The following is a 12,570-nucleotide window of genomic DNA, read 5'->3' on the forward strand; positions in this document are numbered from 1 at the left end:
ATTGTCCACTGGGAAGATGGTTAGGAAGTGTGCTATGGTAGGGAAAGTTCAGGCAGGGCCGGTCCAGCTAGACCAGCGTACCCTCTTGCAATGGGGCCAATATCACTGTGGGTTTGGTGGGATGGGGCATCTTACTAAGGAGCATCCGGGGGCCAGTGTGTGTGTACGCGACCACCACACACACACACACACACACACCGTTGTGTGGGGATGGGGATGGGGGTTGAGGACCTCCCCTCCAAGGCACCCCCTTTCCACCCGCCGTCTCCCACATGAAAGGACAGCCCAAAGTGATTTTCTCCGCAGCTCCAAGCCTGCCATGGGAAGCCACCTCCAGGGTGCAATGGTCCTATTTTCAGAAAGAACTGAGCTGAGTAATTTTCTCAGGGCGCTGCTAAAAATGGGCCCAATCCTGCATCTGCTCCAAGGGAAATGTTCCAATTGCCGACATCCACTCGGGCGCTGGGAGGAGCGCGGCCGAGACTGCGGCAACCGCATTGTTCCCGAGACGCGAGCGACCGAGAGCGAGCCGAGGGCCCCAGCGACGAGGCTGGGCGGTGCGGGCGTGCCCTGCCCGGGTCGGCGGGGGGCGGGGCCGGGGCCGGGGGCGGGGCCGAGGGCGGGGCCGAGGGCGGGGCCGGGGGCGGCCGGGTCCGCGCCGCCTGGAACCTTGTGCGCCGGGTCTCGCTTCCCGGGTGGCCGGGGGGAAGCATTTCCGAGCGGGACCGCGAGGGGCGCTTGTAAACAGACGGCGGGGCGGCGAGGGTCGCGGCCGGACGGACTGTCACGGTGAGGCGGCCTCGCGGCGGCGCCGAGCCCCAGCCGGGAGGCCCGCGGGCCCCGCAGGTGAGCGGGGAGTCCCGGCCGCCGGCCGGCCGAGCGTCTGCCGGCTCCCGGGCGCCGGGGGTGCCGGGGGGGAGGGGCGTGCGGATGACAACACTGACGGAGCGCCGGGGGCATCCCTGGGGCGGCGATGATTTTGCTGTTTGTGCCGCGCTCTGGTTTTGGTGTCGTGCTGGGGCCGCAGCACGGCGCAGCGGGTAACGGGTGCGGGGAGGTGAGGGGGTGCGCGGGCGGCTGGCTTTTGTGCGTCAGGTGTGCGGGCAGAAGGCGGCTTGGAGGAGCCGCTGCCGTTGGGTGCGTCGCTGAGGCGCCCTGCTCGCCGGGCCCTGGAATCCCGAGCCCGCCGCGCGCCCCGCGCCCGCCCCCGCCCCCGCCCCCGCCGCTGCGGAGCTCCTGGCCGGCCGCGGTGCTGGCCTCCGAGGCCTCCCGTCCTTCCTCGCGTCCTGGAAGCGGTACCGTGTGGCCGATGACAAGCACGACTCGGCCTCCTGTGAGAGGATGGCTAAGCCGAACGAACCGGGACAAGGACATTTCAGACCCACTCAGTAAAGAAGTGTCCACTGAGATACAGTTGAGTGACAGCCTGAGGTTGGTCTAGATTTATAGCTTACGAGGAAGGGCAGATTTGGATTTCACGGGTTAAGCCGAGATTGAGCTACGCTGGTGAAAACTTACTTGGAAGTACCCCCCCCCCCCTTTTTTTTCTCCTCGGAAAAGAGAAACACTTTTTTTTTTCTTGAATACTTTAATTTCAGTAATCCCAGGGAATGGCGATTTGTATTCATCCATAAGGTATTTTATTATAAATAGACTGCGTGTGAGTTTTAATTGTCTTACTTACCAAATACAGGGCGGTTTTCATTACATTAGCTTCAAGAAAATGCCTTCTCAAAAAATTGGGCTATGTATAGACGAGTCTCTTTCGTCACCATAGTCTTTTAGTTAGTAGAAGAGTATTATTATTATTTTTAAAGATTTATTTATTCATGAGAGAGAGAGAGAGAGAGAGAGAGAGAGAGGCAGAGACACAGGCAGAGGGAGAAGCAGGCTCCATGCAGGGAGCCCGACGTGGGACTCGACCCCAGGTCTCCAGGGTCACGCCCTGGGCTGAAGGCAGGTGCTCAACCCCTGAGCCACCCGGTTGTCCCAAGAGTATTAGATTAAATTGCACATAGAGAAGTGTTTTTGGAATCAAGCACGTCAAAGAAATAATGTCTTAGGGTTTTGACTTTAAAATGAATATTTTCACGATATCATGGTTCATAGCAAGAACTATAAAGTTAGAGTATACCTGGATTCCAGTTCCTGTGTGGCTACTTCCTATCGTATACCGTTGGGAAGTTACCTGCTGCGTTTCTGAAATCTGAAGAACGGGTATTTTAATAATAGTTCTGACCTCATAGGTTTGTTATGAGGACGAAATGAATTAGCATTTTTAAAGCGTTAAGAACAGTGCATGTAGCAATTGCTATATACAAGTTTGTTAATGAATACATAAGGGACACCTGGTTGGCTCAGCCTGGACAGCGTGTGAATCTTGATCTTGGGGTCATGAGTTCAAGCCCCACATTGGGTATAGAGATTACTTAAAAAAAAACCTAATAAACTATTTCATTGATTTTTTTTTAAATACATATAATAAGAATAAGCCAGTATTGAAAGTAGAATGGTGGTTTCAGAAGCTGGGGGAGGGGCAAAATGAAGAGTTTTGTTAAAGGAGTATCATTTCAGTTTTGCAAGATGAAGAGTTTTATAGATTGGTCGCACAACAATGTGAATGTACTTATTACTGAACTGTACACTTGAGAATGGTTAAGCTGGCCAATTTTATAGGTAATTTTTCCCTTAAATAATTTTTTTTCCACAATTAAAAATTTAAAAAAATATCGGTTTTGGCAAAGTTAGGTATTCAAAATTCTTTGTTTTTTTTTTTTTTTTTTTTTTTTAGGTGAAGGAGGGGCAGAGGGAGAGAATCTTTTTTTTTTTTTAATTAAAAAATTTTTTTTAATGATTTTATTCGTTTGACAGAGAGAGAGAGAGAGAGAGAGGGCATGCACACACAAGCAGTGGAGAGGAGTAGAGGGAGAAGCAAGCATCTTGCTGAACAGGGAGCCCCAGTAGGGCTCCACCACAGGACCCAGGGATCATGAACTGAGCTGGAGGCAGATGCTTAACTGACTGAGCCACCCAGGTGCCCTGAGAGAGAATCTTAAGTAGACTCCACGCCTGTTACAATGCAGGGCTTAGTCTCACAACTCTGAAATCATGACCTGAGCCAAAATCAAGAGTTGGTTGCTTAACTGACTGAGCCACCCAGACACCCCTCAAAATTCTTATTGGTGCACAGCAACCCCCTCCATAGTGGTCTTTGCCATTGTGAAAATGCAACTTCTTGCAGTCATTAGTAAGATTTATTTGGTAAATTCATGCAATTAAGATTTATCATAAAGAGGGAAGCCTGGGTGGCTCAGCGGTTTAGCGCCGCCTTCAGCCCAGGGCATGATCCTGGAGACCCGGAATCGAGCCCCACGTCGGGCTCCCTGCATGGAGCCTGCTTCTCCCTCTGCCTGTGTCTCTGCCTCTCTGTTTCTCTCTCTCTCTGTCTGTCTCTCTGTGTCTCTCATGAATAAATAAATAAAATCTTTTTTTTAAAAAAAAGATTTATCATAAAGACCGTGAACAAATGGTGAGAAATAACACCCAAGACTCTGTAGCAGGCAAAATTCTAAAAATGCCCCTCTACCAAGATTGCATGCTCTAATCCTTGCAACCTGGAAAGTTGACAAAATATTATTCTTTTGATTGTCTTATGTTACACGACATAGTTGAATTTAAAATAGAGAAAATATCTGAGTGGCCAAAATCTAATCACCAGAACCCATAAAAGTGGAGAGCTTTCTCTGGCTGGGGAAATCCAAAGGATTTGAAGCTTGAAGAGGACTGAATAATGTTGCTGTTTTGAAGATGGAGGCAACACTTGAGAAGGAATGGGGGAGCCTTGAGGAATGCAGGATACCAAGAATTGCTGACGGTGGCCCAGCATGGGAACTGGAACCTCAGATTTAGGGGCACAATCTAGGAACCGGACTATGCCAACAACCTGAATGAGCTTAGAACTGGGTTCTTTACCAGAGCCTGTAGATAAGAATCCAGCCTGGTGGACAACACCTTGATTTTAGCCTCTTGAGAGAGACCCTGAAACAGGGAACCCAGTGAAGCTAACCCAGACTTCTGATCTTCAGAATTGTGAAATAAGAAATAGGTGTTGGCTTTAAGCTTATAAGTTTGTGGAAATTTGTTAAAAAGCAATAGAAAACCAATACAGACTCCAGCAGAAAAGTGGGCAAAAGACATGAACAGACTATCCATAGAAGAGAAAATTAAGTGAATAATAGACATGAAAATACATTCTCTTTTCATTAACCAGAGAAATGAAAATGAACAACAAGCAGGGTCTCATTTTTCCAACTCTTAAATTACATAGATTGTTAAAAATTTCAATTCTTCACGTTAATTAGTGTGCAGTGCAGCAGACACTCTCAAATGCCATGAGGGGTGACCAAATGGTATAACCTTTCTGAAAATCTCATTGGCTGACTATATGAACAGCCTCACTAATGTTCCTACCTCTTGACCTAATACTTCTAGCAATCGATCCAAAGGAACTTAGAAATATTTTTAAAGTTAATGTTTACAAATGCTTAATGTAGCTTTGTTTTCTCATAGATTGATGGATTTTAGGCTTTGGGTGATAGACCTAGGTTAATTTTATAAGTGGAAAATGAAGAACTGTGATGGATATGTAACCATTTGCAGAAAGAAAGACGTCTGCACGTTCTAGCTAGGAAAACCAAGCTGGACCCAGGCCGGTGACATTTGCATTAGAAAACACCCAAAGCTAATATTCATTGCATATTTATCAGATACTTGACATAATCTATTCCAGTTTAAGCATGCATGCAGCCTTCCCATAATACATGAAGTCAAGCTATATAATTATATATTTAAAAGCAGGCGGGTAGATGGGTACTACTTTAATTACTTGTTTTGGAAGACCTGATTTTTTAAACAGGAACCTGGAAAAGATTAGATCATTGGGGTAGATTTTTTAGGATTTTCCATCTCTAGACAGCTTCCAGGAGAACCAGAGCACTGATACTCTTTAATTTTCCCCACTGGTTCTCTTTCCTGTTTCCATTTTGCTTTGTTCTTTCACACCTTACAAGAAATGTCCAGAAAGTGTCTGTTGCCCCATTGGCACTAGCCAAATGGTGATTTTCTTCATGAGGAATGTAAATCCCTTAAAAGAAATCCCTTAAAAGACATCTAGCAAGGAATTGCTTTTTTTTAATCTTTTTTTTTTTTTTTACAGTGATTTTGTATTTGGTTCATAAGTAGCTGAACCATATTCTAGCTTAGAGCTTCTAGTGCAAGTGAGAACTCAGTATTGAGTGACACTATGATAAAAATGACCACCAGTAGCAAATTCCATATGTTATGTTTGCTCTACTTCATTGGCTAGTGTGGATATTACCGGCCAGACAATAAAAAGCCCACATAATTTACCTTCATACTGACAATAAGGTAAGAACTGTATTTGGTCTGTGGGTGTACTTAGCTTTGATGGCAACATGAGTTATGAGTAGAAACCAAAGTTAAACTGTAGAGGCCGTGTATTGAAATGTCAGGGCATGTTGTTTTCAGTAACGTTTTGTTTGTTTTTCATACACATTAACTGTTAATTTGAGTTATCTGTTTCAAAGTGTATTCTCCGATTATATGCCCTATCTGTGAGAATAGTAGAGATTTATTTGTCCAGTTATCTTGATTGGTGTAACCATTATATTCAGTACAAACAAAAGCTTCCTGGTTCTGCATTATTCAGTTTACTTGTGGACATTTATCGAATGGGGAGATTACTAAATACCCACTTTACTTTGTGGCTTGTATATATGATTGTATATGTATTTTTTGGTCACAGAACAGGGAACATGTACTACTAGCTAGAAAACATCAGAAAGGTAACCAGCGATTTTTATGCCTCAGGAAATTAACTAAGTGGTCTTTTCCCACGTGTTCTTGATCCATTTGAATCCACATTTTAGCTTTTCCAAAACAACTTCCCTTCTACCATCAGGGATTCATTGATTCATTGACTGAACAAATAAGAAGTAGTTGTTTTGTACCATGATATGTAGCTCTTGTACTTGGGCCAGAAGTACAACTTTGAATGAAACAGGCATAGTCTTTGCCTTGGTAAAACCTATGATCTAGTCGGGGAGTCAGACAAGTAAGCAGGCCATTTTACACAGCATGTGAGGATGCTATGGGAACACGCAAGAGGGACAATCAAAATGGATGTGGGAGGCCAGGGAAGAAGTGATACTCCCTCTGGCAGAGACTCAGAGGCTGAATTAAAATTAACCAAGTTGTACCCCTGTGTGTTGTGGGGTGGGGGTTGGGTGGGGGTAAAGAGGGAGATTCAAGAGATGAGCCCAGGAGAGGCGGTGGCAATGAACACTTATAGGCGATGTTAAGGAGTATATGGTTTCCCCAGAAGACAGCATGGTTTTCATTTTAGAAAGCCCACTTAGGTTGCAGTGCGGTGACTGGATCAGAGGAGGGTGAGACTGAAAGGAGGAAGAGGGTGGTGGTGTCTGAACTCAGACAATAAAGAAAGAAATGGATCGATTGGACAGATGTGGTAGAGGTAGGATTAATATGACTTGCTGTTTGGAGTGACGGCGGGTAAATGAGCCAGAAGGGTCAAGGGTGGTGTTCACTTTCTGGGGCAGATGATGGTGTTCTTCACTATATGGACGAGGCTGAGATGAGGAGCTGGGTTTGTGCATATTAGGAGTTAGGAGACATCCAAATGGCAGTTGCATCTGGGGGCCTAGAGCTCAAGGGAGTCATCCATTTCTTATCTTCCATGTGGACTGCAGCGGAAGCCACAAAAGTGGAGGTCACTCAGCTAGAAGAGGGACTAAAGAGGAAAGTTATGGAGAAAATGGAGGAATGCCTTAATTGATGATAGGAGCATAAGAAGGGAGCTCTTAGTGGGGACTGAACCAAGCATCCAGAAATAAAGGAGAAACATCAGAAGAGGCTGTGTCAGTATATTCATGAGAGCAATGTAGAGTGGGCGTGCAGTAGGTCAGACACCGCTGAGGGGTCAGGTCGGACGTGCAGTGAAGTCTCCTGGGTTTAGCAGCAAGAAAATGGTTGCTGACCTTTGGCCTCTGCATTTTCAGCTGGGGCAGAACCAGATTGTCTCTGAAGGGCAAATGAATGGTTGGTGAGAAGTAGTCAGAAAGCATAAAGAGCAAGTTTCTTCTAGAAATTCGGAATTGAAAAGGAAGAGAAAGTATTTTAGCTATAGAGGAACTTGGAGGGCAAGGGAGGGTTTTACTCACTTGGTGTTTCTTCATTGAGGGAGATACTCCTTTTGAATCGTCATACACTTGCACTATTGAATCTCCCACTCTAAGACCTCCAGAAAAGCAGAAGCACAGTAACTCAGGCTGCCTTGAACGGTGCAGTTCTGTGAATAGGTTAAAACCTATCTCAGAGCTTTCTAAACTGATTGCTGTTGCTGCTCTCTGTACCAGCTTGTTGGTTTATAATGGGAGGAGATCAGAGAGAATGTGGTAACCCTTTCTCTGGCACCACACACACCCCTGTCGGCATCCTGTGCCCTGCTTTGGCATTCACAAAGCCACTGCATTATGTCATTTGACTTGCTCTCCAAGCCAACTTTTGAAGAGCGTAGGACAGGTATCCTTACTTGACCTGCGTGAAGGTAACGGGAATTCAGGTTCAAATGGTTTGCCCAGAATCACACCTCTGGTAGCAGGGCATGGAACATTGAAACTGAGGTCTTCTGGTTCCAGATCTTGTGGTCCCAAAATGATTGTCCTTCACTGAAATGTTAGATATGAGATCTATGGATTCCTGGTAGTGTGGTCATGTGGAACCTGGGCTTACCATCTTTCAGTAGACTTAAGACTGATGGTTGTGGGTCAACTTTGTTATTTTGGTTGAGCCCCATGTACATTGATATTCTTACCCCTATTCCTTCCCCCAAAAAAGTTCAGTTGGTTTTAGAAGGAGGCGCTTTATTTGGGCATGCCTTAATAGTTAAAATATGTTGGAATTATCTATAGTCACATTTAATTTGAAAATAGTTCTTTAATTCTTTTGACAGAAACACTTATTATGGTTTTTTTTTTTAAGTAAACATTTTTACAAGTGTTTCTATTTATTGGCTAAATGAAAAATGATGTCTTAGAGAAACATTAGTAAAAGGTTTGGGCAATTAGGCCTATGTCAACATTTGCAAAAGCACTTATTTAGCCTAAACGAAGTCACAGTTATTATACCGTTGCAGACATTCCAAGGAATGTGTTCAAGGTCACTAAAAGAATTGAGGTTAGCTATTTAGTTAGAGAACAGCTTTTTATTCTGTTTGTTCTGGGACCTCTCAGCCACCATTCCCTTAGAGAATTTGCAATGACACAGAAGTATTACAGACATGATTTTTTTGAGTAAATTAAGTATAAACTGTTTCCCTGGGTGTAAAGATGATATTTAGCATTGAACTTTCTGAGTTGTGGGACTAACAAAGATTTAAAAATAAATGGTTTAAATAATTGTTATTAATTATTAATAATAACTAATTTAAAGTTGATGTTTGACACAAATTCAAAGCACCATGTGTGTAAAATTTTAACTGTATTATCTCAGGGTAATTAATTTGCTATTAAATTCCATACAGGACTTTATGTGCCTTTTACAGTCTTATTTCCACTGGCTGTATTACTTTGGATGCATAACTTCATCTGTTTAAATCTGAATTTCTTTTTCTGTAAGGTGGTAGTAATAATAGCAGCACTCCAATAGGATTGTTGTGAGGATTTAACAACATGATGCAGATAAAGGGCACAAATAATGACTGTCCTTTAATAAGTACTCAAAAATATTAGCTGTGACCCCTTAATCTTGGTCTTGGCTTAGGAGTTACAAGAACTGTCTTTATTTTGTTTTTAAACATTTTACTAAATACATGATTCCACATTTATTTTTTTTCAATAAATTAATTTTTTTATTGGTGTTCAATTAACCAACATACAGAATAACACCCAGTGCTCATCCCGTCAAGTGTCCCCCTCAGTGCCTGTCACCCAGGCACCCCCACCCCCCGCCCTCCTCCCCCTCCACCACCCCTAGTTCATTTCCCAGAGTTAGGAGTCTTTATGTTCTGTCTCCCTTTCTGATATTTCCCACACATTTCTTCTCCCTTCCCTTATATTCCCTTTCACTATTATTTATATTCCCCAAATGAATGAGAACATACACTGTTTGTCCTTCTCCGATTGACTTACTTCACTCAGCATAATACCCTCCAGTTCCATCCACGTTGAAGCAAATGGTGGGTATTTGTCGTTTCTAATGGCTGAGTAATATTCCATTGTATACATAAACCACATCTTCTTTATCCATTCATCTTTCGATGGACACCGAGGCTCCTTCCACAGTTTGGCTATTGTGGACATTGCTGCTAGAAACATCGGGGTGCAGGTGTCCCGGCGTTTCATTGCATCTGTGATTCCACATTTAAATGTGTCCATCCACATTAAATAAGCCCTTTGCAGGACATTTAATGAGTTTAGTATTGGTAGTCTTGCATGATGAGCAGCTGTTTGAGTCCCAATTGTCATATGCCTATCATCTTAATGTCAAATCAAAAGAGCTGAAGAGGGGCACTTGTGTGGCTCAGTAGGTTAAGTGTCTGCCTTTGGCTCAGGCTCTTGGGATTGAGCTCTGTGTTGGGTGCGGCACTCAGTGGGGAGTCTGCTTGTCCCTCTCCCTCTGCCCCTCACCCTGCTTGTTTTCTCCTTCTCTATTTCAAATAAATAAATAAATAATATATATTTTTATTTTTTTTATTTTTTAATTTTTTTTAAATATATTTTTTTAAAAAGTTAAATGTGTACCCACCAGAGCTCCAGGATGTTTACAAGCTGCTCCGTTATTTTCTAAAAATCCATTTCAGACTCATGATAATAGTCTACAATAAAAGAAATTTAAATACAGAACTGGAGATGAAGGTATTCCTATTGTTCTCTTTCACATTTTGTAAACTTTTCCTTTGTTCTGTATGATAGAGGTTTTTCTGACCTTCATGTTGTACATGGTAAAATAACAAAGACTCATCCTATTATTTTTACCTTACCTTATCCTTATCTTTGAAGGTCATGGACTGTTTTGTCTGCCTTTGCCAGCCCTGCTTGTTTCCTGACAGAATCAGTAAGTCAGTAAGAGGCTGCTTGGTAGTCAAGGTTGTTGTCACAGATTAAGACAAAAAAGGAGGGAGGGGTCACGGATGCAGTTCATTACCACTGAGTGTGTCTGTCTTTTCAAATAAGGAGTCATCTTTTACTTAGACCTTATCATGGGTCTGATAACTCTCAGGATGCCATTTAACAAAGACACAGCCTCACTTTTTCGCAGGTTCAGTTATAGCAGAGAAAGAAAAAAATATCATTTAATTATCTCATGTACATTCACCCCAAATGCCCATAGGAACTGGTTTGGTGAATATGTGCTAAGTCATAGGCTGATTATTGTTTTGAAAGTTAAAGTTGTAAGTATTTTTCCTTCTGCTAATCAGCTGCAGTGACCTAAGGAAATAAAGTCAATAGGACGGGGGGTGGGGGGTGGGGGGGAATCCCTGGGTGGCTCAGCGGTTTGGCACCTGCCTTTCGCCCAGGGTGTGATCCTGGAGTCCTGGGGTCGAGTTTCGCGTTGGGCTCCTTCCATGGAGCCTGCTTCTCCCTCTCCCTCTGCCTGTGTCTCTGTCTCTGTCTCTCTCTATCATGAATATATAAATAAATAAATCTTTAAAAAAAAATTTAAAAAAGTCAATAGGACGTGAGGCATTTATTCATTTCCCATGATATCTCAGCCACGCAGCAGAGGCCTTCTGTTGGCCAGTGATGTTTCTGTGGATGAGAAAGACTTGAGCAGCTTATGAACAGTGCTCTGCATTTGTGCCTTCTATTTGTGCAATTGCTAGGTTAATTTGAGCTTACCCTTTGGTGGAGCCTTTCCAGCTCTTACCATAGGCTGACAGCTTTATGCCAGAAGCAGTATCATTTCTAGAGCAGGTATGATTGGTTTTGTTTTGATTGTTTCCTTTGTCTTTGGTTTCTTCCAACTGAAGTCATTTCTGTGTAGATTGTTACGTCATTTAATTGTGTTTGGTCATTACAACTATTATCTCTTGATTATAATGGTTATTTATGTACCTATTATGTACCTATTTGGGTACTTTTCTTAAGGCATTGTTTACACTCAGTTTTATGTTGTTTCCTCACTAGTTGTTATGCTTGTCTAGGGCAGAAGCTCTGGTTTTGTGTTCCTAGCCTCTAACATAGTGTTTGTGTATTTAGTCCATCCTTGTAAATGCTTGTTGAGTATAAATGGCTGTGTGGTTAGGAATCAGTTAGCTTCTAATAGGAATAGTAATTACTTTAGATTTTACAAAGAGCTTTCACATACATTATCCACATTTGTGCTTTACAATTCTCTAAGGTAGATGGGAGCAGGCACTGGAAGATTTCCATTTTGCAGTTAAGGAGGGCCTGCAAGTCCTGAGTCAGCCTGACTTGCTTGTAGTCATTCAGCTTAGAAGGCAGTCCTGGGACATTAACCCTTTTTGGTCTCAGAAATTTGTGTTCTCATTGTCATACATCTGCCCTTTGAACTAACTTACAACTGGGTAGCTAATTGTTGGATTCAGTCTACTTACAGTGTATGGTTCTTCTAACAGGGCCCCTGAGTGATTTAAGGTGACTTAAAAAGTAATTAAACTTGGTAGACCCAGGGTAGACAGGGGTTCAGGAACCTTTTTTGTTCCTCATAGGGCCTTCAACTGACAAAAGAGGAGTCATCTTGGTTTCTTGTTCGTCATCTTTGAAATAATCTAGCTATTACTTCTCTCTGTTTACTACTAGTTTTTATCAAGAAGATTATCAAGCGCTTTATAAACCATTCTCTAAACCGTGCATATGAAAATGCTTATTTTCAGTAAAGCCAAATGGTTACAGGAGTTGATGACATCTTTAAAGCCCCTTTCCTGGTTCCTTTTGGATATCTTGCATATCTGGGTCTCAGTGAACCTCCCTGGTGGTTGTTACCTTCATTGTTGTGATCTGTCACATTCAAGCTTCTGCCAGCTGGAGAGACTTAGGTGGCACCCACGTGGGCCAGTAAGTTCCATTGCAGTTGGAGGCTGACTGTAGCAAGATGTGATTTTTATAATGGAAGTTTTTGCCTATTTCACCTCAGTCCTAGATAATTTGAATGGGTATTTTGTTTGTTTTTTTAATCTCTATTCTTACCGTGGAGGTAAAAGGAAGTGGAAAACATTGAGTCTGCATTTTTAGACACTTACACAACTGAAATTTGTGTCTGTTTGGTTTCTAAAAGTGGGACATACTAGAACTCTGGTGATTTTATGAGATGGGATTCCCAATCAGGAGCCTTGGCTTTCCAGTCCAGTGGTTGACATAGTGGCAGAGTAACATGACTGCCTTCAACAGCAAAACCATCTGAGATTTGAAGTGCCGTGCTTATATTTAGTTTAGTTTCTGGGAAAACATCTTGGGGCATCAAATGTCTCGATTTTGCAAGTGGCAAACAATAAGCAAGCACAGAGATGTA

The 12,570-nt window shown here is 43.0% G+C and overlaps 1 protein-coding gene across 7 annotated transcripts in view; it reads left to right on the forward strand.

Annotated features, from left to right (window-relative positions):
• Window positions 1–629: 629 nt before the first annotated feature.
• The window catches only part of PLEKHM3 (pleckstrin homology domain containing M3), a 179,933-nt gene continuing 167,992 nt past the window's right edge, over window positions 630–12,570 (forward strand). For 3 of the 7 annotated variants that reach the window (XR_011997953.1, XR_011997954.1, XM_072742361.1), the window contains exon 1: window positions 656–846. The gene's annotated coding sequence lies outside the window, so the exon portion shown is untranslated. Of the gene's footprint in view, window positions 847–932; window positions 1,432–12,570 lie in introns of those variants that run through there. The other 4 variants (XR_011997955.1, XM_072742359.1, XM_072742358.1 and 1 more) reach the window with 3 other exon arrangements.

This window comes from Vulpes vulpes, chromosome 16, assembly GCF_048418805.1.
Source record: "Vulpes vulpes isolate BD-2025 chromosome 16, VulVul3, whole genome shotgun sequence".
Classification (NCBI taxonomy): domain Eukaryota; kingdom Metazoa; phylum Chordata; class Mammalia; order Carnivora; family Canidae; genus Vulpes; species Vulpes vulpes.